The sequence below is a fragment of the Galeopterus variegatus genome, unplaced genomic scaffold (genome assembly GCF_000696425.1).
Source record: "Galeopterus variegatus unplaced genomic scaffold, G_variegatus-3.0.2 Scaffold2705, whole genome shotgun sequence".
Lineage (NCBI taxonomy): Eukaryota > Metazoa > Chordata > Mammalia > Dermoptera > Cynocephalidae > Galeopterus > Galeopterus variegatus.
Genome location: NW_007728816.1, coordinates 128,679 through 154,230, shown reverse-complemented (window position 1 = coordinate 154,230; position 25,552 = coordinate 128,679). Strand labels below are relative to the sequence as shown.

Genomic DNA, 25,552 nt, shown 5'->3' with positions numbered 1-25,552 from the left:
AAGTACCCTCATATATTATTTATACATATACATGTATATATTTTATATCTATTACCTATTTTACATATTCATATAAACTTAAACTTCCTTATTTATTCTATATGTTCATTCTATCTATACTTTACATATGTATATAATTACAAATTATCATACATGCTATGAAGGAAATGAACAAGTTCTGTGACAGAGAACCAATTATCATTGATGAGAACTACTAGGAGGGCAATAGTGAGTCCCCGGGGAGAGGTAATTTAGGGATACTCCCGGCTTTGAAAAGTGGCAAAGGGCTCTGAAAGTCCCCCTGTCCTCCAGACTTAGCCAGAGAATCTCTGGCCGGGAATAAAGGAAACACCCAGAGAGCTGTGTCTTGTGTGGGCAACCAAATGCTGGGGCATCCAGCAGCAGAGTGAGCACACCAGCGTGTTCCTTTGACAAAGGACTAAAAATACCAGGACAGGTAATGGTGAAATCTAGAAGACATTTAGTTCACAATCCTATGTTGTGAACATGCTGTGAGGAGATACAAAAAAAAAAAGTACCTCTGATCACACAGCTCTGAGTCTAATTGGGTAGAATAAACAGATGCAGGAGAAATGACACCAGAGGCAATGGACCAAAATGTGCAAATAGAGCCATTATAAATGGAATAAATAGGGCTTGGCTGAGCTCATCCTTTTTAAAGGAAATGAGTTAGAGACATGGCATTTACTTAATTGATGATGGAAGTGGTGAGAATATATTTAGATGGACACTGAAAATAAGGGCTTAACTTTAGGAAGACAAACACAGAAAGAGGATGCAACTTCTAGTGAAGAAGAATATAAATAAGATAAAGATTGGAGAAACTTTGTCCTAAACTTATTAAAGTGCTGTGTTCCTTTTACGTGCCTGTTTTTCATATATAGCAATGTTGTTCAACAAAGATATAAGTACTTTTATGGGCAGGTACAAACACCAGGTAGTTTGTGAAATAACCTGCCCATTATATGTTTGTTAGTAAAATATCCTCAGTTTAAAAAAATTAAAAATAAAAACCTTCCATTCCAAGATCTTAATATTAATCTTGTCCCGCATGAGAGGCCTCGGATTGTTCAGATTATGGTTCAGAAAGTTTAACAAATATGTTTTGAATGATTCCTAAGTGCCAAGGAAGTTGCTGGTCACTAGGAGTGCAAAGATGAATCACAGTCCTTTCCTTACGGGACCTTAAAGTCTAACGCAAAACAGAGAGAAAGGTAAACATATTTCATATGCCGCACTATGCAGCTACAGGCAGTGTCACCCAGATGATGAGTGGGAGAGTTCAGGGAACACTCCTGGAAGGATAGTTATCTGGCTGAGAATTCATAACATATCAAAAGAAAATAAAAGGAGAAAGATCATTTCCAGAAGAGGGAGCAGAGCTATTGGACGGCATGTATGAAAAACTGTGGAAAACCTTTCTAAAGTATCATTTTTAGAAACTCAGCATTAATGTATGTTTTAATGTTCAAAATTCAAAATAAGTTTAACAAATGCACGGGATGCCCAACCCTAGTCTGACACTTTTGGATTATGAATATATGTATAGATCTAATTTGAACTTTTAAGATAAGGAATTGTTTGGTGGCCCAAATTTCCTCCATTGGAAAGAAAGCAGAAGGATTAGAATGGTAACAGCTAATGTCTCCATACTCCAATCCTGTCATTCACATATGTGGAAATAGACCTGGAGAGCCTGTCATCCTTTGTCACTTATAGGAAGAGCATTAACATTTGAGAGACCAAGCATCTGTAAATGAGCTTCCTGCAGTGCATTTGAGGAGTGTGGCCTGAAGAGGGGACAGTCTATGTTAATGATCAAGAGTAATGGTTGAGTGTCTTGTGACACTAGTGTTAGCAGAAACAAAGAAAAATACTTTCTGCCTCCACCTAAGGGACATGGCACAGAGCAAGCTTAAGGTAGAATCATCATTTCACTAAAGGAGAAGAGCTACGAAGGGAAAAGCAAGTGCAGGAGTTCATGCTCTCGACAGGCCTCTGAGATCATTATGATGAATATAGAACTTTAATTCTAACAATGTTACTTGCCCAAGAATTCAGTGTGAGCAGGTGGCCTGTACCAGACCTTGGATCAATCAGGATCCAATTAGGAAAACCAGAGTATTTAAATGAAGGACTTTAATATAGGGAATTGAGTAAAGCAGGAAACAGGTGAAGAAAGAGATGAAGCCAAACAGAAAAGTGCGGCATCTTAGAAATTAGCAACAGGAGCAAGCCATAACCAACCCTAGGTTGGAGGGACACAGGACGAGGAGAAGCCACTGTTACATGGCGCCTTGGGCTACCTGGTGGGCTTTGGAACCATGGCAGTCTTGAGTGGTGAGAAGCGGAGGAGGGAAGAGACACAGCTACTGCTAGAGAAGATACAAGTGGCAAAGTGAATGTCAGGAGAAATGTCCTGTCTTCTCCCTTCCCAATCTCCAGTCTCCTACCAGTGTCCGCACTCCCACACTTCCATTGGCAAAAGCCAGCTGCAAGCCAGCTGAGACAGCTCTCTGGGAAGGGAGGCCCTGGGGTCAGATCTCCTTCCCTGTCATTGAGCCAGAGGAAGGGCAAGGAATGGATTCAAGGGCAAACAGGCCCAGGAACAGCACAAAGCCCAGTTAAGGGAGTTAAGTTAGAGAAGTCACAGGACTATGTTGCTAAAAAAAGAAAGTATGCATTCCAAAGACTGGGTTCGTAGAAAGTCTAAGAAAAATATATTTAAGATATATCTTCCCTTTTCTCTGCTTTGCTTGGCCAGAAGGTCAGAGGAAAATGGGAACATCTGCATGCACAACCCAAAAATTAGTTTTAATTTGGCTAGAAATGCTCATCAGAAAAGACAAACTGATTTTTCCTTTCTTTAATATCCTATTTTGTAAAACTTAGTCTACATGTAAGATCTTCTGTTTGTTGTGCTAGTGCATTTTATACATCAGAAAATCCTTGAATTATCAAACAAAGGCTCGTTTGACTAAATTACCATGCTGGCTTGACACTGAGATGTGGGGTTTGTTTTGAGTCTTTGTACAGTTAGTGACCTGCGGTATATTTTGATAAATGCCATTGCCTAAAACTATTCAGTAGGAAGTTTGGGCACCATCTGTGTTTGTTTCTGTAGGAGCAGTAACTGCCTAGAGAAAAATCTGATGCTCATTTCAAAGATGCAGTATAAACAAAATTCAAGATTATGCTTTTAACATAATTATTCCACCTTTCATTTACATAGTGCTTTATGCATTTAAAGTGATTTGATGGGCTTTCATTTAACAGATCTATACAAAACTTGTGGAAATTGGGTATGAGATTCTAAAAGATATAAAATTCAGCAAGGAAAATAACACTGAAATTAAGCAGTCTTTTAGAAGACTGTAAAAAACCATATAGTCTCATCTCCTGTTGATGAGAATACAATAAGTGTATTTTTTAAAAAAATATAATACACTTATTGAGCACCTTCTCTGTGCCAGGCACTTTTTAAAGTGCACCACATATATTAACTCATTTAATCACCAAAACAATCCTATGAAGTAGGTGCTATGATGTTCTCATTTAAAGGATAAAGAGACAAAAGCACAGGGAAGTTAATTGACAGCTAATTAAAGATTTAAGCCTAGGCAGTCTAACAAAATACTGTCTCCCTTAAGCAGTGCCTTCTATAAATATTTACTCAGCAAGCAATATTCCTAATTAGAGATGTATATTTATATTTTTCTTTTTTTTCTTCAAAAATATGTATGTAACTCAGTGGCGTGCTGATAAACTAGCTCACTGGCTATCTGCAGAAGAAAAATAAAAGTCCCGATTGGCAGCATTTGCCACTTTCCAATGGTATAAATAGACCAGGGTCCACTACAAGCTACCAAGGTAAAGTCCCCGAAGCCTAGTTGAGAAGAGAAACACACAATCAGATCTCAGGAGCCTGTGTGAGCCGCTGCGGCACACCACCGGCCGATTAAAACTGCTATTGTACTAGAGATGCATGTGTGCCATGATGGGATGATTCTCTCTTGAAATATTCTGAAAACATGGATTCATTTGATTTTCGACTGTTTTATGCAATTGAATGTGAATTTACTGTTTTGGATATGTTCTTGTTCAATCACTGCTTATAAAGAATTATGTAATAATGTTTATTTTGGGTATGTTTTTCCCTGATTATAAACAGGCTTGCCTGGGGCAAGTAAATCACGTAGCACCTGCAGAGGGGAACAGGAGCGGCCAGAAAGGAACAACAGCTCATTAGGTGGCAGTAGGTACGTGCCATGAACTAGGTACCAACATTTTCCAAACCTTGGTCCCTAGGTTATTTTGCAGCCAATATGGTTACTCAGATTCTACTTAGCAATTTGGAAGTCTTGGGGTTTGGTCCAGCTACAAATTCCATGTGTGTGTTATATCATATAGTCACCTCAAGAGTTCATTGCACAGTCCTTTAGGACGGTGTGACCATTTGTTTAAGCTCTTCAGTCACAGACCCATGTCAGCAGAACCAGAACAATGGGGACTGACAACCAGGACTTCCCTTTGGGGACGAAGACTGAGCTCATGGGCATCCTGTACTGTGATGACAGCTTCCACCCAAACTCCGTCCTCTGGATCTTACCCACCCCTTCCCTCATACCAAAATAAGTGGCTGTCTTTATTGTCAAAGCTGCCTCACACTGAAAATGTTTTACAAATCCATATCCACAACTACACACTGTGTGATGTAGTCCACTTTCCCCCGTATTCTCCAAAGCACTGAACACATACACGAATAATAAAATTAAAGCTTTCTGTTATCAGCTCACCCTCCTTTCCCATCTGTGTTCTGTTTTCTTTTCATTCTTCCTTCTTAAATTTTCCCTCTATGGAACAATTTCCAAAAGTATTATAAAATTCTACTGGGGGAATCTGAAAATCGGGCATTTTCCATAATGACAACAGAAAGTGAAGGAAGTTTGGCTTGACTGGTGCTGGGGAGACACAATGCAGTGTAAGGTAAGGATTCTTTGTGATCTTTTTAGTTGTGTTTTTAAGGCTCTGTTAACAATCCACACCAAAACAGTGATGAAACAGCTCTGTCCTACAAAAAAGCAGGTCAGCAGAGAGAGCCTGGGAAAGCTTGTGGAAGCTTTTAAAGCCTTCCTCCTGCCCACAGACCTGTGGAGGGACTTGTCTGAGAAGAGGGCTTTATCAGCTATTCCAGGCATAGATGTGGGAAGAGAACTCCTCTGCTGTTAAGATATTTGCAACTCCTTTGCCTTTTCCACTTTTTTTCTCTTCCCTTCAGTCTTTTTCTTGATAAGAAAAATCCTTAAAGTTTACTCTTACATGCTAATGATTGTGAAAGTCTTTGCTAGCCCATTGTTTTCAGGTCAGGAAACAAACAAGCAAGCAAACCAAAACCTTCACAGCTAAAATACTTGATCCTTCAAATGGAGACCATTGACATTTACCCCACAAACAAGGTGGAATGAATAAACCAAGTAAATCCAAAAGTCTCATTCGTTCAACAAATATATATTATGCATATTCCAGATACCAATCCCTATGCTAAAGACCTAAGAATCCAAATTTGAATAAAACATGGATCTTGCCTTGGTAGTTGGTAGTCTAAATTGCATTTACTATCTGTGGTTAAGTTTCTTTGCTATGGACATTAATCTATAATAACATATAATCTTTCAAGCAAGCTTTTAAATCTAATTTTCATGTAGCTATATCATAGATATATTAGAAAATAATTGAGCGTTTTCAGGCATTTATTGTTGTACATTTTCTTATCTATTCCAGACCAGTTAGTAATCTGAAATGCAGGAAAAAGTCTTAAGGACAAGATTTTACTTTAAGCTAAAAAAGAAAAAGAAAAAAAAAAGTTATGTTTTACTTACTGTCTGTCCACATCTGACCTTCCGTTTAAATCTTGTCTCTTCTATGAAGCCATCTTTTAAAATCTCAGCCCAAATTAACTTTTTAAATCTGCATAATTAACATATTAACATGTTCCACATATATTTTAATTCAGTGGTTGAATTCAGTGCATGTCAGTCTCAACCATGGAATTTAAAAATACACATTTCCAGGCTCCAATCTGAGAAACATATTTTGTTGATGCAGGTAGGGTCCTGGCATCTGTGTTTTTAAAACATACCATGCATGATGTTGATATGCACACCCAGTTAAGAACCACTGTTCAAACTGACCTATATGATTTGGCATTTTATAATAGCACACAATCCATAGTTATGCATGTATATTCTTGTACTCCTAAGTGAGCTGTAATCATCTGCTGGGTGTAAGCACAGACATATTTCTTTGTCCTCTGCAGCACACAGGACTTACTTTGCACTAGTAAGAATTTCTACACTTTTTGTTTGAAAAAATGACAAGGAATTTCCTTTCAACAAACTCTATATAATATTATCATACCTGTTTTTATATTCAAATTTTTTACACAGTGGTAATAATTTACTTATGAGAAAGTATTATTTATTCATATTTATTTAATATTGCTTTTCAGAAAGGTTTCTAAATTAGTGCAATCCCTAGAGAGTTTCAGAGAAGGATGCTCTCTCTTGCATAGTAGAGTGAAACTTAAGTTGGTTCAAATCCAAATTTTCTTCTTATTTGGCCTCTAGTAAGGAGAAAAACAAAAGAAAAGATAAAAAAGTATAAAAAGTGCATGTCCTTATTAAGCACTCAATGCACAATAGTTAATATAAATAGGAGGTTACAGAAGTCCCTTTGCCTCCAGGAATTTTCCTTTGCATTCAGATTCTGTGTGTTATATACTGATAACCAGTTGCTCCCAGAGACCTCTGGGCATAGAATGTCAGAGCTGTTGAAGCCTGCTGAAATGATTTAATCCATTAATCTTCATTTTTAACCTATGAACCAATTGAGGGCCAATAGCTAAAGCAATTCATACAATTCCTGGGGTTCAAATAATCTTCCTCACAGAGCTGTTTTAAGGGTCAGTGATATAACAAAGGGAAAGTCCCACATACGGTGTCTGGCATAAACTAGTTGCTCAACAAAGCATAATTATCATTATTATAATAATATTAATATCCTGTACTATAACCTGGATGAGTTTTAGTTCAGCTCAGTACTCTCTTCTTGCCTCTTAAGGTGCACAGTCCTTATAAAAATACAGTTATAAAAGCTAGAAAGAATAACAAATTAGAACTATTGATAATTTGAATGTATTAAGTAAAATGGAGTTAATTACAGTATATCAATCAGCAAATGGGAAGACAGTCTATCATCTTCTGGCATATGTTATTATAGAGTCAGACCTTTGCCTAGATTCAGGTTTGCCCACTGTGAAAGCAGGCCACGCTATTTAACTTCTCTAACTTTCTTTCTTTAACTGTAAAATGGGGACAATAAAATACTTGCCTCACTGAGTTATTGGGAAGAATTCATGATACAAACATTTCAAAGTCTCTGACAAATAGCAAACTTCCAATAAAGACTATTTATTATCGATAGTATTAAGATTTCATTATTATTTATAGATAAGGTAACCATAATTTGTCTCCCATACTGGAACACATCTGATAGTGAAAGGTAGTGGTAGCAGTAATTACACTGGGACAACAGGTGGACAACAGGTGGACAACAGGACACATGGTCAGTCCATGTGCCATGTATTTTCTAGCTGAAAGCAAATTCCTAAGGGAGTGTTATATTGTGCAGGAGAGTTTACATGGAATTCTTTGGAAAAAGTTCGAGAAGGTGTTAAGTATGAGTCAGATTCAAGAAGGGTACAAAAATGAGGTGCTGCCTTCTTTCAAACTCCTCTGAGACAAAATAGAAAGAGGCGTGGTGTTTCCACAGTACTTATAACTCATCTCAAGTCTTTCTAAAGGTCAGGTCCTGGGAGAAGCACTTTCATTTTAAAAACATTTTATTTAAGTACCTTCAATAAAAACTTTCTGAACTATCTTACACAATTTCCTGTCTCATTGAACAAACATATATCCTGTAATTTATAATCTCTAAATAAATTATTTTTTAATACAGAGGTTTATAGAGAATTTCAGGAGGGAACAAATAATCACCGTCTTAGTCTATAGTGTTCTGTTCCATTTGGCTCCCTTCCATCCCATTTCATCTTACAAACATTTATTGGAAGCCCCTATATATTGGCCCTCTCAGATAAAATCGAACTTTTCCTCTAATACAAAAAGGTGATATTTGGAATGACGACTACAAAGGACAACTACAATAATGCTTTAGACAAAAGCTCTATAAAGACCCATGGTGTACTGTGGATGACTTTGTTCTCTACAGGAACCTTGTGTCCCCCTTGCTCCTTATTACTAGAAATAGTCTGAACCTTCAACACATTCTCTCAACAAAATATATTTCCTTATTGATTGATTTTTCTTTTGGTTTTTAGTCTGTAATACAGGAATTCATAACCTCAAGTTATGGTGATAAAAGACATAAAAATCATGGGCATATGAAAATCAACACGTTATCACTATTCTGCTTCAATGCAGAATAAAATCAAAAGTTTTGCACTTGTTTGACATTAATTTAACGTCCTACTTAGCTTCATCTGATGTGAAGAATTGCTTCATCCATTTAAGCATTTCTGTTCAGGCTCATAATGAAGTGTTCTGTACCTGTCTTGAAAGCAGAGTTCATAAATGAAATCACAAATGGATGATGGGACTCACCTCTATTGCTAAAAACATTGAACTTCCAAATAGCATCAGATTTATTCCAGTTTTTGTTTTTTCTGTCGTACGTCTTCACCTGTAGTCCCAGATGAGCAGAACAACTTTAAAGCATATGCAGTCACACATATAGGCATCTATTAGGCATTTTCATATGGGATATCAATTTGCCTCATGGCAAATTTAACAACAGTAGCTGTTGTCAAACATATTCAAAACAAAATATATTATCATTCAACATTTTGTATTTCAGTGCTTTTTATTTCTGTTTTAGAAAAATAGTTTAACTTTAAGCAGCATTCTAGCTATGATCAGTCTCTCCTGAGGAAGTTTTTCATAAGACTGTATGAAGATAATGACAAATATTAGCCACTGTCAGAATAAGGCATGAGGCACATGAAAATATTTATAAGCAACTAAGGCGGGACAGTAAAAATGTGACTTTCTATGACTTGGCCAGGCTTCTGACTACAGCTGACTGCTATTTTGTAAAGTAACACTGGTCTAAGTCTCCTCGTAGGATACTTAATGGCATGTGCATCACAGGGCCTAATTGTTTTCCACCACAGGGTATGAAGCTTTATGTCCTCTATCAACCAAAAACAAACAGACATACTGCTTAATGGCTGTTCAATTAATGTTTATGTGCTACTTTTACACCCTGAATTATTTTGTGAATAAACTCTAAGAAGTCACTTGAGAGCTAAGTTTAGTGGAACATCAACTATTATTTAAAATTCCCAGGATTCTTATACTATCACATACGAATAGCTAGGGAATACAGAGCATGCATCAACATTCAAAAACCTTCCACTCTCCTGTAAGAATGAAAGAAAAGTTAAATGTTTAGAAGGAAATGATCTATGTAGCTCGAGCCTTGCTGCCTTTAAATTGAAGATCAAAATAGGATTGGAATAGAATTAACCAGCACAGAAAAACTCAACGATGAAATGTTTTATTATACCAGAAAGGCTCAGCTTTTGTATTTTAGTTGCTTTCTTAACTTATAACAACTCTTACTGATACTACTTCTTTTCTTATATAAAGCTTAGCACTTTTAAAGCACTAGTTGATTGGGTGTATTAATTCAACACCCTTCCTTTGGTAGAATTTTTGTAAAATTACTGAAAATATATTTTCATTGAAAGATTGTCATTTTTGGATTTATGACAAAAAATGTTTTCTAACTTTTGTAGCTATTTGGATATAGTAGTGTTATATTCATCCACTGCTACTCATTCTAATATAAGAACCCTGATATCTCCAGCACTAGGCAATTACTTAATAATATCCCTTATCACCCTAAATTAGTTGGTCATCATTAGACACAGAAAAAAAAAGGAACAAGAACTGAGGAAAAGAGAGTGCACATTTCCTTTTGGAAACTAAGAATCTTTTCACACGCATGATGTTTGCAAATGTTGATGAATATATATTTTAATAGAACTGTAGCTGTCCTCTTCTTCCTGTCCTGTGGTTTAACATGTCATCATCAGGTTTATAAACAGGCAAATGAGAGGCAAGTTTAAGAGGTATCAAATGTTCTTGACAACTTCCCACTAAGAACACAAGAAATGACAAACTTATCACCAACCTGGTTGGTTGAAGTTTAAAGTTGACTGCTTTTGATTATAAGGCAATGAGCCTTTCATTTTTTAGTTAATTTTGAGTTTCATAAACACTATTTCACTGAAACACATGCAGTAGAATTGATTTGATTAGCTTAGCAGTACAGTTTTATTATTTATGATAAATTGAGGTGGTTCTGTGGTGATAAAGCACATTAAGAAACATTTTAGCTGAGCAATTGACTTACTTTATCACAATTTTTAAATATATCATTATTTGAAATTAAAACAAAGTTTATTGTAACTTACTGGATACACTTTTTCTAGTTCTATATATTGTTAGCTAATAAGTCATATTCTAGTTCATGTCTAGTCTATTTCTGAAGCTACTAAGCAAGTAACATGTGACATAAAAATTTGAATGTGCTCAGTGGACATTTTATGATTAGGAATGAAATAATAAATCTTTAGTTTGACTTCCAATTAAAAATCAATAGAGTATGTTTCCTCAGTTATTTTATATCTGGTTTTCATATGTCAAAAATTAAGGTAGAAAAAAATTTTAGAAAATAGAGTATTGAGAATAAACTTTGGGTGTTATTATGTTAATATAAGCCATAAATCACTAGTGTTAAATGTAGCCAGAACTATTGGGAAATCTTTGTATTTTATGTAATATGCCTTCTTTCTATTAATTCTAGCATAAGAGTATGTTTTGAGACATAAGAGGAATTGCGTCACTTTTAAGTATTGCCTACATTCTCCACAAAGGCAAAGTGGAAGAGAGTTGATAGGCTGTTGGCTGATTTTGGCAAATGTCCTATTTTGAATAGACAATCAGTTCAGTAATACTTATTTCTAAATCTTACTTTTTTTAAGGTAGGAAAAAAACTTTTAAAACTGCCTAATCAACAAAATTAGAGGCTGGGTAAATATATACTATGTAAAATAGAAAATTTACGCAAGCAATATTCCATTAAAGTCTGGATTAAGAATGTTATTCCTGAGTTCTGCTAAGATTAGAATATCTCCTAAAGGAATAAGTATATCCAACATTAAAGATATTATAAAATCTGTATTCTATGCAGTATAAGCAAGACCTTTTTTTGTTTTTATTTTTACTCATAAAGATTATTCATAGCTATTTTTTACTCCAATAATTTGATTTTGAAATTTAATTCCATCATTATGCTTAGTCATCAACAAATTAACAGACTGTGCCTGGTCCTGAAATTTCTATTCTCAAATTCTATTTTGTTATCTATTTGTACATTGAAGGCATTAAAAATATATAAAATAACTACTACACTTAGGAACCAACAGTCTGATATGCTGAATAATTATATTTTGGTGTTGTTTATGGTCTTATTAAGAATAAAACATTTAGTTATATATACAAACCATTTGAGAACTGAGGTATGTGCCATTTCTACTACTTGATAAGTCTATAAAATTGAATGCAGCTGCAATACATTAACATAATCACTCTGGGTTATTTTGAGAAATAAGTTATACTTCTACTGCAGTAAAATGAAGTCCAATTAGAAAGTAAATGAAATAAAGCATTTATAACATGTCTTCACATTTCTAAAAATAAATTTAGTCTCAGAAGAGAAGAAAATGATAACTAATTCGATATTTACCAAATATCATTAACAGATAGTTTACCTTTATAAATAAATACACACTCGAGAAATTCTGTAGTATGTTGAAATCTTATTATTTTTTGCTGTGGACATTGCAGACATGTTTAAAGTCATCTCTCATTTATACTATTTCTAGACCCCTCCATTTCCTAGATTGGGAGGTGGGTATAGGTGGTGGGGATCATCTCATCACCAAGTATTTGTATTTGTTTCACCATTTATAACTTAGGTGTCACCTCTTTTTAAGGCAAAAGAGCATTTCCTGATCTTAACACTTAACCAGAAAACTGTGAGGTTCTGAGCACACTAGACCCTGAAGTGTATAGCATAGTGGACCTATATGAAATTTTACAGTAGTAAAAATTCAGAAACTCATGTCAAATTTAGGGATGAAGTTTGACCTGGAAACTGAGTATGCCTAAGACTCTCAAATATGTTGATTTTGTATTGGAAGAGTAGGCACTATGTTTTCCACATAGCGCAATAAGGCAGAATAAGTGTAAAACAGGAAAATCTGTATTGATTTGCCACATATTGCTTCAACAGAGGGTTTGTGACAAATAGGTATTTCTGAATTCTTGCAATGCATTTTAGCAATAAAGGTAGACAGAGATAAATTGTACCAAATAGCAGAATCCTCCAGTTGATTACACTATTGTGGAAGAAGCCCAAGTCTCTGTACTGCTAAATGAAATTGTTTAGTAAATTAAATTAAGAGAAACTGCTGATCTGTTTAATTTAGACTCAAACCTTCTGGGATCTTTTCCTCAAAAGCAGGGTTCTTGGTTTAAAATTATGAAACTGCTGTGAATTTTCTGGCTTTTGCAAATCTAGCTAAAATTCAATCTTAAAACTCTCAGGTAATTTAAAATTTCAATTATCCAATACTCATAAAGTGCTTTTATTTATTTGTTTATTTATTTTGAGATGGAAGGACTAATGTAAGTACAGAAAAAGAATGGCCAAAGTTATGCCAATTCTTATCTAGTAATAGAATAACAACCCAATCTTCTTTCTTTTGAAATTCTTGTAACCATAGATGCTAAAGAAATGGAGTCACAATTTTGATATATTTAAAATCAAGATTAGGATGTTTCCATTTATTTCTTATTTAGTGTTTTACACATTTAATTAATTTCAATTTCATTCTCTCCCAGCTAAAATAAAAAAAATTATCACTTAATTTAGATATTAAAATTCAGTGTACACTTTTGTAATCTTAAGTTTTTGATTTTGAATAGTTTCATATACATCTGACACCAATATGCTATTTTTTAAAGTATTCAGTATTACGGCATGCCTGTAGTAAGCATGTAAATATCAGTTATTAAGCTTATGAATAAATGTTTACATATAAGAAAAAAATCTCAATACTTTTGGTTAACTTGGAATGTGCTTTATTAAAAGATGTTTAATAATTACTGTACATAAACAGTTTTCTCTTTCATACAACCTTGATTGTTCTCTCTTCCACTATTGGACACTATCAGTTATAAAAATGAGAAGGTTAATTATCTTGAAGAGGATGTTTCAGCCCAGGTCCCACCATGTAGAATTCATGTCACTTTTGAACAAACCTCTTAACCTAGTAAAATTTTGTTACCTTAAATAAGGATAAGAAAATTTGCCCTAATTTCTTTATAGAACTGTTGTGATAATTAAATAAACTATTATCTTAATCGTTTTTAAAAGTATCAAGGCATACATTTACATATATATGTATGTACATGTAATGTCATATAGAATAGTAGCATTCTCAAATACAAATCAACATGATAATTTGCATAAGTCATAGATAGTACATGAAAATAATATAAGACAAGAAAATGATGGAGGCAAATGGATAGATATTAATTCATTTAATTAAATTTGATAAATGCCTCCCATCACCCTGGACCAGCATACTAGTTAAGATAAAAAACATTAATCCTTTCCCTAAGAGGCTCCGATTTTTGCTGTTAGAAAGGTAAAGCCTACCTGTTCTTTCCCAAAATATTTCCTGGGCATCTTTAAATGAAGATGCTGCACTTAAAGCCATTTTTTCTTATGTGAAAGCTACCAATGTTTTTAGCTCAGGAGACTGTTTGGCATCCATCCACTGAATATTTTTTAGCTGTAAACTGTCACGAGGCCACTTTTTTTTTGAACCTATTTCATTTAGTCACAAGCTATCATTACTAGTGTCATCTACAGGTTAAGGTGTTTCCTTGGGTGGTATGATGAAATGGTAGAATTGGTGATGGAAAACTATGTGGATTCAGTAAATCATTTGAATATTACTTAAGATATAAAAACACCCTAGACGTAAATCCTGAGAGAATTAACTAATGGCCCTCTCCTACTTCGGAGGAATCAAAGCAACTCATCACTAATAGTTAACCTTTTACAATACCCTTTGTTAGATATTTCCTAATAATCTAAATACAACAAATAAACAGTAAATTTTTATTAAAAACCTTCATAGAGTTAATGCTTCCATAAGAGTCTATTTTTTACTCACAGTATATAGTAGACCAAACTATAGGACTACTAAAATACAGGTTAAAGGGAAGTCTGTCTCAAACATCAATATAATTCTGAAGCAGTGTGGTAAAATTACTTTGGTATATTCTTGGCATTCATAGATTTAGTATTCCTATTTTTAATGTCTCTGAAAACTTTATAATTTTCTGAAAGTGTGAATTTGAACAAACATACACTACGAGAGACTGGTGCAAATTTTTGTTCTCTACTCAACATTGAACACATAGAATTTTTCAAAGTGGTTAAAAAAAAAGAAATCAACTGGTGGAAGTGAAGGGAAAGTGCATTGGTCTAAGGAAGTAATTATTCTCAGACGGACAGCAGAAGTTCCGGATATATTCAGTAGTGGAATGGTCTGTGTTTGCCATCAATGCATATTTTTAATTTCTAAGGTTATTGATTTATGTGATAAATTGCACATCATGGGAATTTATGAGAATTTTTAGGAGATCTCAGGACATTATACTCCTTTAAGAGTATAAGGAGTGGTCTATCTTTCATTTTTCATGTTGCTAACTATTTCATTTCAGCACTTGTAATGGATCTTTATCAGCCTTCTAGCTACGTTCTTTTTCTTTCCAAACCTATTTTTTCCCTGTTCTCATGTTCATCTGTATTTTGGTATCCTATTATTAAGTATAATAATGTATAAAATATATTTTGATAGTGTGTACCATCTGATAGGACAAGAGATAATAAATGGAAAACTCCATTTTATTTCTGCAGTCACACAGATTGGGATAAATCAATTTAATAAAGCATGTTTTCAGTAAACAAACAAGTAACCATGACTATTTTTCTAGAAATATAATTGTTCAGTTTATTTCCATTTTTCATTGAAGTTTTATGCTATTTTTGTAATTTAGAATATCTTATCCTCCACGAAGACTAAATTCTATACTTAGCTTTCATTTAATCAGTGGTAGATGGGGAAATATATATATAGTCAGGCATAACTTATATGAAGATTTGGGTTATTATACAAGATTCAATATCTTGAGGCAATATCAACTTATATCATACATTGGGTTATTGAGAAAATAAATGAAATGATTCTTAAAAACACTTAATACAGTGCTTGACATGTAGTATGTACTCCAAAAAGCCTTTTCTTCACATTATTATTATTGTTATTGAAATAACTGTAGCAAATTATTGTTAGCCTAATTTTCATTTTTAATCCTGACTATCAATTTAAACAATACATATGCAGCATTATTATAAAATTCTTGTGTATAAACACGTAATACCTGTTATGAAGACACTCAATATATATTTAGTTATGAATATAATGAGCACTTTTTAACAATTGTGTTCTAAAGCCTACATTAGCTGTATATTTCCATAAAGAATATTTTTAAATGTTAAGCTGCAAATTGATTTGTATAATATGAACATTTGTATGGATTAAACTTTTATTTACATGCATAATACACACCATGAAGATATTTTAAAGTTAAAATTTTTAGCCAAGAAAAAATAATTTGGGGAAGGAAATACACACACCTGCATGATTTCACTTTATATACCTCACAATTCTATGAATAGGTGCTATCATTATCACCATTTTACCTATAAGAAAACTGAAGCTTGAAAAGTTAAAGTAACTTTGCTTACATTTTAGATCATGTATTACGGGTGAGTTCCACAGTGTAGTAATACAATTTTAATCCTTTACACACAAATCAACTTTATTGGAATGGGAATTAGCTTATTTGTTCACAAAGAAACAAAATTCAGCTGACTTCTGAAAATTAAAATTGCATTTACTTATACACCAGGATGCCATTTCAAATGAATACATAAGTAACAAACAGCTGAGGAATGGAGGAGAGAGTGAAGGAAAGAAAGACAAAGGAATTCAGAAGGTCTGTAAACCAATCTATTAACAAAGTATCACTGAGGAGTAAAATTATAGATTTTTGATTTTTACATTACATGCTTACATTACACATTCTATTTTTTTACCATGAGTATGAATTACTTTTGTAATCTAAAAGGCAATGAAAAAAAATTGAAACCCTCCAAATAAAAAAAAAAAATACCAATTCACTGTCAATTTTGCCATATTCTAAGACAATCACCACTTGTACCTGAATAATTTACTGACTAGAAATGAAAAAAAGATCTTTAAGAAGTTAAACCAATTCGTGCTTTTTTAGAGGTTATCAATGATAAATGTATTCCAGGGAAGTTTCTCTGATAAAATGTGATATTATTTATCTTAAAAATGATTGCTTTATAAGAAAGCATAAAGCCACCCAATATTTGTTCTAAATAATTATCTATCTGTCATAAATTTATTTATGTTCCAAAACTCCTACCAAGAAAGTTGAAAGAAACAGTTTAAAAATTCAACATTAATTCTATTACGAAGATTATCTTTAGGCAACATTAGATATAATCTTCCCTGTTTAGAGTCATTTAAAACTGCCTTCATTCCAGTCACAGATTTTATGCACTAATCTCAGTGAATCCATAAATAAGTTGGTTTATTTCTAATTTTAAGGTTTATATTTAGAAATAATTGGGGAACTTAGCCTAAATGAACTTGTTTCCTCACTTACTGCATCCCCTTATGCTTTATAGATAACAAATCAAGATTTTGTGACCAGTAGGTTATATGTTAATGTTAACAGTTGTTATTTCTTTGTTTTCATTAAACGTATGTTTCTTTCCTTTCATATGGCTTACAATGGATGTGTATTAGTTTCATAATTAACCCGATAAACACTTCTCAGTGTAGGTGCTCTGTTGAATAGATTGGACATTGCTCCCTCCCACACAGCCACTGACTGCCTTTCTCTTTGTCCTCTCACCTCCCCATGCGCTCTTGGGAAAATGACACAAGACACTGGGAAGGGAGAGTCTAGAGAAGGTGTCAGAGAATTTTTAAAATGTCCTGGTGTCAAAAAAAGCAGAATATGAGGTTAGAAGATAAGAAACATGGCATACTTGCTTGAGGGTGGACAGAGAATAAGACGGAGAGGAGGGAGCATTTTCTTACTAATAGAAGTCATCCTGTGAGGCATTATGGTGACAGGAAACCTGTGTCTAGTGGTGACACCTGCTTCCAGAGAGGTTCTAAGAAGAGGATCCAAGCGTCTCTAAATTTCTCTTGGAAATAGATCATTCACTACATCCCACTGTGAAGTATGAATCATGGTGGAACACAAACTTGAACAAAATTAGTGTTCAGTAACTAGTTACCAACTGTTAGATGATTCATTCTGCATTTATTATTATTATTATTATTATTATTATTTATTATTATTATTATTGGTAAGGGAAGGTAAGCCAGCTGTTGTTAAGGCATCCAGTTGTGTATAAATCAGACACTTCCTTTCTTGTTTTCTCAATTCCTCTCATAATAAAGTGTAAGAGACTGAAATGTAAAACAACACATCAATTGGAGAGACCTCCTCCTCCCACTGTAAATAATCTTTCAAGTACCAATTANATCATGGTGGAACACAAACTTGAACAAAATTAGTGTTCAGTAACTAGTTACCAACTGTTAGACGATTCATTCTGCATTTATTATTATTATTATTATTATTATTATTTATTATTATTATTATTGGTAAGGGAAGGTAAGCCAGCTGTTGTTAAGGCATCCAGTTGTGTATAAATCAGACACTTCCTTTCTTGTTTTCTCAATTCCTCTCATAATAAAGTGTAAGAGACTGAAATGTAAAACAACACATCAATTGGAGAGACCTCCTCCTCCCACTGTAAATAATCTTTCAAGTACCAATTAATATATTCTATACAAAGGGACTGGAAAATTAATCTTCGTGATGGATATGGAAGACAGGCACCTGTCAGTCAGCAAGAACAGCCATTTTATTGTTAACTCAGATACTTAATAGGAAACTAGAATCTCCGGACAAATGTTACACATTATATTGGCAATAAGAAATGCTTTTTAAAAAATATTTCACATTGAATGGCACCTTCACTTGTGTTCTTAACAAATGACTGCATGAGATATTTCTGGTTTGAAATTGACCCTTAGTCTTTAAAGCAGAGTTCTGATCTATAGACTAAAGGATAAAAGCCTAAGATTGCTTTCATGCTTATTTAATCATGTGAGTGTTTTTCTTTCAATGTCAAAATGGCATTTAGATTATAAATGAATTCATTTGTTCTATAAAAGACTGTAGTTATGCTTTGTTATAAATGTGAGATACTTTCATTTATGTTTTTCTATGATGAAATCTGAACTTTGGGAAGGATCATAAATTTGGGGAAAGATCAAAGTTGCAATTCAAGTTAAAATATTTTATCATAATCTTTTTTCGTAAGTTAATATTAATTGTATTGTTACAGAATAAAAATTATATCAAGGCTATGTGTGATTTTGGATTCTCTTTTCAATTAAATTTATATAAAGTGGGAATCTCAATAGCATTTTGGAAAATGTGTGGGTTATCAAAAGTTTGTTATCAAACTAAATATTGGCATTGCTATATATTACCAGTGTGAAATTATTTCATCTTCGGTAAAAAGAGGCTAATTGTACTTCCTTCGTATTCTTGTTGTAAGGATGACAGATGCTTCATGTAAGTTTGTATGTGAAAATTCTAGTAACTTGCCTGGTATGCGTGCTCAAAAAATAGAAGATTCCACTATTAATTACTATTGTTTTACTAGTGCTATCCCTCATATCAAACATAAATAATGTAATCAGTTATATAAAGTACCACACAATTGGATATTTTTAATCATTTACTACATTTTTTCTGCAATAAAAATTAAACCTTCCTGTGGAACCTGCAAGAGTGGCGAATGGAAGAGTTTTCAGTAACAGGCCCCTTGATACTTGATATCCAGTCAACTCAGATAGCTGATTACCATCAGCTTTTGTTTTAAAAACAAAACAAAAAAACTACAAACTTCCATATTACATGAACCAAGAGACAGAGATAAAGAGAGAATGCTAGAGTTAAAGGCTTACATTTTTAAAGGGAAGCTGTCGTTATCAAAATACCAGCCTATGTATTTCTAGGGAAAAAACTAAAAGAACAAGAGTAATAATAACATAGTTTAAAAAATCATTTCCTTTCAAAGAATTCCTGAAAACCTTTCACATGCCGTTCTGTGCCAATGTCACTTTAAAACCTAGTGCTCTAATAGTTATTAAGCAAAATGGCCTTAGTTCCATTAACATACTGAAAGTCAAAATTATCTAAATATTACAAAAAAGACCTAAAAGCACTCTTTGGGTTCTTAAATGGCATCAAATTGATTCTGACTTAATCATACTTGAGTGTAAGAAAACTTTTTGTTGGATAAATATTAGCAGGCACAAAAACTTTCTTACGATATTACTATTTAAAATCCTTTATATTTTATTTTTGTGTGTGTGTGTGCCATACTAGCTGCCTTTGGTGTTTTAGTGAGTTTCTGGTTGTTATAGGATCATCACTGTACCCACAGTATGAAAGAACGTATGGAATATGCATATGGCTAACATCAAAATACACTTAGATAGAATGCGCTGTAGTTTAAAAACCTTAACTTCCCATGGAAGTTCATATTAATTGCATGAAGTGGATGTCAGACATGAGAATGTTTGCCATCTTTGGGAGCCATCACTGTGAAGTTTGTGAGAGCAGATGTGTTGTCATGAAGTGTCCCAAGTTGGACCCAGAATCGTTTTCTGATAATGTCAAGAGAAGACATCCTCTGACTACACACCTGTTTACCAGTTAGAAGCACTTTCTCAACAGTTTTCATTCTAATAAAGATTTCCATTGAGAGGCCACGAATTTAGGGTAAGTCTCTTTCTCTGTTGCCAGAGAAACCTGCAGTATTCATTTCTGATTATCTTAAGTCAGGCAAGTTATGTAGTAAATGACTCTGCTATGTATATGAATATAATAATATTTTTCTATACTTCTATTTGATTTCAAACTCAAGTTTCCACTTTGCCAGGTAGAGAAAAATAATCTCAGCCAGTTTAAATTAATTTGGGTCAGGAGTTCCTCTGTCAACTCAAGGATTTATCCCCTCCCCCTTCTTTTTCCTGGGTTGGATTTAAGTTCTGGAGGAGTTGGAGGCAGAGAGTAGCTGGTCTTCTCACCTTCCCATGTTGTTGTGTCCACTGATACACCTGGCCAGTGTTGGTCTATGCCAATGATACTGCACCGTCCCTGCCTTCCTGCCGAGGGGATCTCTCTGCTACACCTGCTCGACTCTTGCCAGCATGGGGAAACATTCTCTAGCCACTTCCACAGGATCACATTTGGCACATACTGGTGTGGGGGACGTCTGGGAGGCTTGTCGACTCTCCAGGTTCTACTTGAGACAAAGGTCCTCTCTGCATTCCAAACCTATCTGAGGCTTTTGTTGGATAATTGACATGGTGTATAGAAACCATATTCAAGGCCACACTAATATCTTAGATATTGCTTCCCCTTGAGTTTTCTTCTTAGCCTGGACAATCTTCATCCTGTAGATGTGTGGAGGCAGGTGGATGGGAGTTTTCTAAATCTACTGTTCAGAACATAAACTTTATGGCCAAAGTCCATAAGCTTATGTTACTCAAAATGCAGACTTTTGAAATCCCCTTTCTTGCAAATCATTGTTGTTTTGATTTCTTTTTTGGAGGCTGACCAGTGCAAGAATCTGAACCCTTGAGACCTTGGTGTTGCAACACCGTGCTCTAACCAACTGAATAACCAGCCAGTCCTGCAAATCCTTGTTTTTGAGCTTTAAGAACAATGTTCTCTTCTCTTACTCAACACTGGTGTTTCTGTTTTAATAACCCTGCTATGAGTTAATGCATGCAATGATCTAGTCTTAATGGTGACAGAGCCATAGGGTTATAAAACCACAACAACAATCAAATAATTACAATGAACAAAAACTGTATGATTAATATATGAAAATAGTAACAACCTATGGCTTTTCTTTCATTGCTTTACCAGATCAAGCCTATTGTTTGAAAAGGATGAAGATGAAGCAGCAGGATATCAGGATTAGAGATTCTTTCTCTCCTTGCTTTACAAATAGAGTAATATTTTAAATAGTCAAATCAAATATGAAATGTTTATTGATAAATAAAATTTCAGAATTTCACTGTCTGTAACTTTTGATTTTTGATTCTGCAGATAAAGGGACTTTAGTTATAGCACATACAATATTAAATAATTATTTTAACAGTTTGAATTTTAGAAAAGTTATCTCAGATAAAGAGGTTAGTAATTATAAAATCGACTAAATGTGAGGTTTACATTGCTTCCTGAGGATAGCTCTTCACTTGAAACTCACCGTGGCTTCCTCTCAGTTTTCCTATAAAATCTAAACAATTCAACACTGCACTTAGTGACAACAGGGACCTGATCTGAACCTGTCTTTCAAGGCTTTGCTTCTGCTCAGTGCCTTCACAGAGGGGCCCTCAAGGCTCACTGACCTTCTGTTTTCCTCTCAAATGATTCTTGAACTTTCCCAACCCCACGAGCTGAGACAGCCTATTCCCTTAACCATTCGGGGCTCCCTCTACCGGGATGAGTGAGCCACTCCTCTCATTCCAGTCATTTTCATTCCAGGCAGGGCTGCCCCAGTCTCTGTCCCTCCTCCAGTCATGAGGAATGTCCAGGCTCCCTATGCCTCTCCCACGGCACTTCTTTAAGGCTAACCTGTATTACGGACATTAACGTAGTAAAAAGAGGACAAAATCCAGAAGGAGAAACTTGGGTTTTTTAATTCTGTTTCAAACATCGTGCAGGGTCATTTAAATTCCCTGAGCGTCAGGGCTGCCTGTGGATTTCATAATTCTCCTTGCACTTTTTCCAGCCTGAGGTTTGTTAGCTAAAGTTTTCAACTCCTTGTATACAGATTGTACTCAGTAATCATTTGCTAAATCAAACAAAATGGCAGACAAGAAACAAAAAGTTTACTGATTAACCCATTGGGATAAATGGGGAAAATAATGGTAATGTTGAGTTATTTTATTTGACTTTTATTGGCAGGGGTAAGAGAGGGGTTGGTCATGGGAACCCTTTTCCTTCTCTTCATCTTAACCAACAATTATAAGTTCCTTCTCTTATATCTACAGAGCAAAAGCTTTAATACCCTTTCTTTGTACAATTAAGGAGCAAAGAAAATGGCTGAAGATTAACTACTAATTCATGTTTCATTTGACAAGATTCTGAATAAACTCAGAAAGCTTTGCCAGATAAATACCAAATCAGATCACTTTATTTCAAAGAAGATGAAAATAACTCAGCTCCTTGACAATCTAAGCCTTTTCAGTATTTCAACATATGGCATTTGGTGTTTTAGCTCCCTGCTACAGCTTCGTGTTATATTATGCTTTCACATTGGTGAAGATTATCTATTTCAAAGAAGACAAAAGATAGGCTTACCTCCATCTTTCTTATCCCATCACATCTGCTATTCAATTATGTGTTCTTTGCTTGTGGGTACCTGAAATAGTGAGAAAGAATAGAAAAAGAAAATTAAATATATCTCAACAGCATTTTGTGAAAGGCAAATATTTACAATTTTAATTGATGACAGACAACACACTTCATAAAACTATTAGCATGCAACTCCAGCTGCAAAAACTGAACAGCAATATGTCTAAGCTGGTTAGCAGCAAAAAAGTAAACCAATCACATCGACAAAAAGCCACCATAAACAAAAAAACTGTATTTAAAAGATTAACAGTTTTGGCATTCATCCCTACCATCAAGTCTTTCACTTTCTTTTTTGCATCAAAATTTAGCTTACGTTTGATGTTAGCAAGAGTTGCATTACTATTATTGTTAATTTTAGTTCTGTTTATTACCTTGAGGGTTATATATTGTAAAATAATTTTGGTGCCTCTAGTTAATGTTAATTAGTTGTTTTAATAACCTATAGACCTATTTGTTATGTTTTTGTAGGTTTACTTTTTTAACTATCAGGAACTTAATAACTGAGAATATTTAACATTACTGTTGCATAGGCAAAATTACAGAGTTACTATTAGTGTTACCTGTTTAACGTTTAGTCATCCTTTGAGTCCTGCGACATATTTCCTTAATAATCATCAGCCATCAAGTCTGATAGTCTCAAAAGAAATATCAGCCCTCTAAACTGCCTTCAAGGGCGGTGATATTTAGCACTGAAAATTACAAATAAAGTTTTTGAGGTTGAATAGCAACAACTGGCCAGTGACACTAATGATTTGTTTGTCAAAACAAATTGTTATAAACTACGCAAATGAAGTCCACGCACTCCTTTGAGTGAAAACAATAAAGTGAATCTACGCAATGCTTACATGTTGAATGGGATATTTAATGTGCGGGGAAACTCAAAGGTTGAAGAACTAGGCATTTAGACAGTGGTAAGTGGTAATCTTACCTCTTTATACTCCATTACTCTTTCTCACGAGAGACATGCTAATGCAAACAAGTCAATCAGAATTTGTGTTTAGCAAGATAAAGCTTAGAGGATAGTTTAAAATCCATTTATTAGTCTAAATCCATTTTTTTCCATTAACATGTTGTACATTAGTGTTCACTAACCATGATTCATGTAACAGTTTAGTTTGTTAACTTTTAAATTATTTAACAAACATAAGTTATTAATACATTTTTAAGTATTACACAAATATCTTAAAACAGGCTTGGGTTCATTTTTGTAATTTTTAAATAGAAAACATTTTAGGCATGTCTTGAAGAAGAAATAAAGCAGGCATTTAAAGCTAGAAAACAAGTAATTCCAAATTTAGTTTTTACAAAAGTTTTCAGCTTTATTGACAAATTATGGCAAACATATTTGACAAATTGTGGTTTCCTATTTAGAGAAGCTTACACATGGAACTTTATGTGTGTGTTTTTTTCTTTTTTAACAAATAACAGGTTAAAACACTGAACAAATTCAGTTAGCTACATACATACGGTAGCTGCTTATTTTCAACCCCATTAAAACAGCATTTAAAATTAAATTTACAAACTTAATATCGAACATCTTCATCTAACTAACAGATATTAAAAGACAGGTTAAAACATCTTATCTACAACTTTATTATCAGCTAGTTCAAAAATCATATTACAGTCTTTTAGCAACCCTAAACAAAGTTTCTGCTAGTTGGTTTGGACTCAAAATCTGTTAACAGATTCATGCTCTTTCTTAAAAAAAAAAGAAAGAAAAAGGAAAAAGAAAAGAAAAGATTACACACAACAATGAAAAACAACCAAGAGATTATCATCCTACTGAATGATTTATAGACTAGGCTTGCCAATGTCATTTTCAGTCTGTTTTGTAAAATAATACTAGTGTCAATATCACGCCAACAATATAGAGGGAAATACAAGAAATATATGGGAGTAATTATGAGCAATTATCCCTAGAATAGAAAAAAACAAACAAACAGAAAGACTATTACTTGTCTTGTTGCTGTTTATGTGGAGACCACAGGCTATGAATTGTCTTTGAGGTGAGGTCACAGGTGAGAAGGACCTTCAATATCTACCATAGGGGTGCTCCCTGTATCCCCCTCTGGCTGACCTTGGCGGTGGTGCCTTCAAGCTGGAGCGGGTTGTGGCCCATTCTTCTGGTGCTATGAACAAGAGAAAGACAGTAGCACACACATGACTTCACGGTCATCAAAAACAGTCACATAGGACACAATAGTGGGTCGGGAAAAAGAGAATTAAAAATCTCAACACTAAAAGCTAAAGCTTTACACTACTTTTTCCACATGGTAAGACTATCCAGAGAGAGAGAGAGAGAGTGTGTGGTGTGTGTGTGTGTGTGTGTGTGTGTGTGTGTACACATATATATGTATGCAGCCACTTGGAATTAAACTTTTGGGGTAATTTTCCAAGAGGAGAAAGTTAGACCTTGGATAACTGCACATTTATCGTGAGTTAGATTTCAATGCCACAAAATAGAAGAGTATCAGTGTAAACCACTCCTCATTTAATCCTTTTATACAGAATGCTAAAAAAGTTGAATACAATAAGTCACTGGTTATTAGCGCTTGATTAACTTGAGAATCACCTGGGAATCTCAAACAAACAAGCAAAATGAAAAATAACTAATGCCTGTTTTCTGTCCCTCAAACCAACTGATTAGAAAACTCTGTGAGGTAGGACATAGAGTTTTGTTTTTTTTT

General features: G+C 34.1%; 1 long non-coding RNA gene across 1 annotated transcript in view; it reads right to left on the bottom strand.

The window, feature by feature from the left end:
* LOC103598663 overlaps positions 1–25,552 on the bottom strand; it is a 98,047-nt gene that overhangs the window by 16,005 nt on the left and 56,490 nt on the right. Inside the window, exons 3-6 of the long non-coding RNA XR_551216.1 lie at positions 24,821–24,994; positions 22,812–22,872; positions 8,700–8,778; positions 6,608–6,643 (exon numbers count right to left, since the gene is read on the bottom strand). This is a non-coding gene — a long non-coding RNA (uncharacterized LOC103598663). The remainder of the gene's footprint in view (positions 1–6,607; positions 6,644–8,699; positions 8,779–22,811; positions 22,873–24,820; positions 24,995–25,552) is intronic.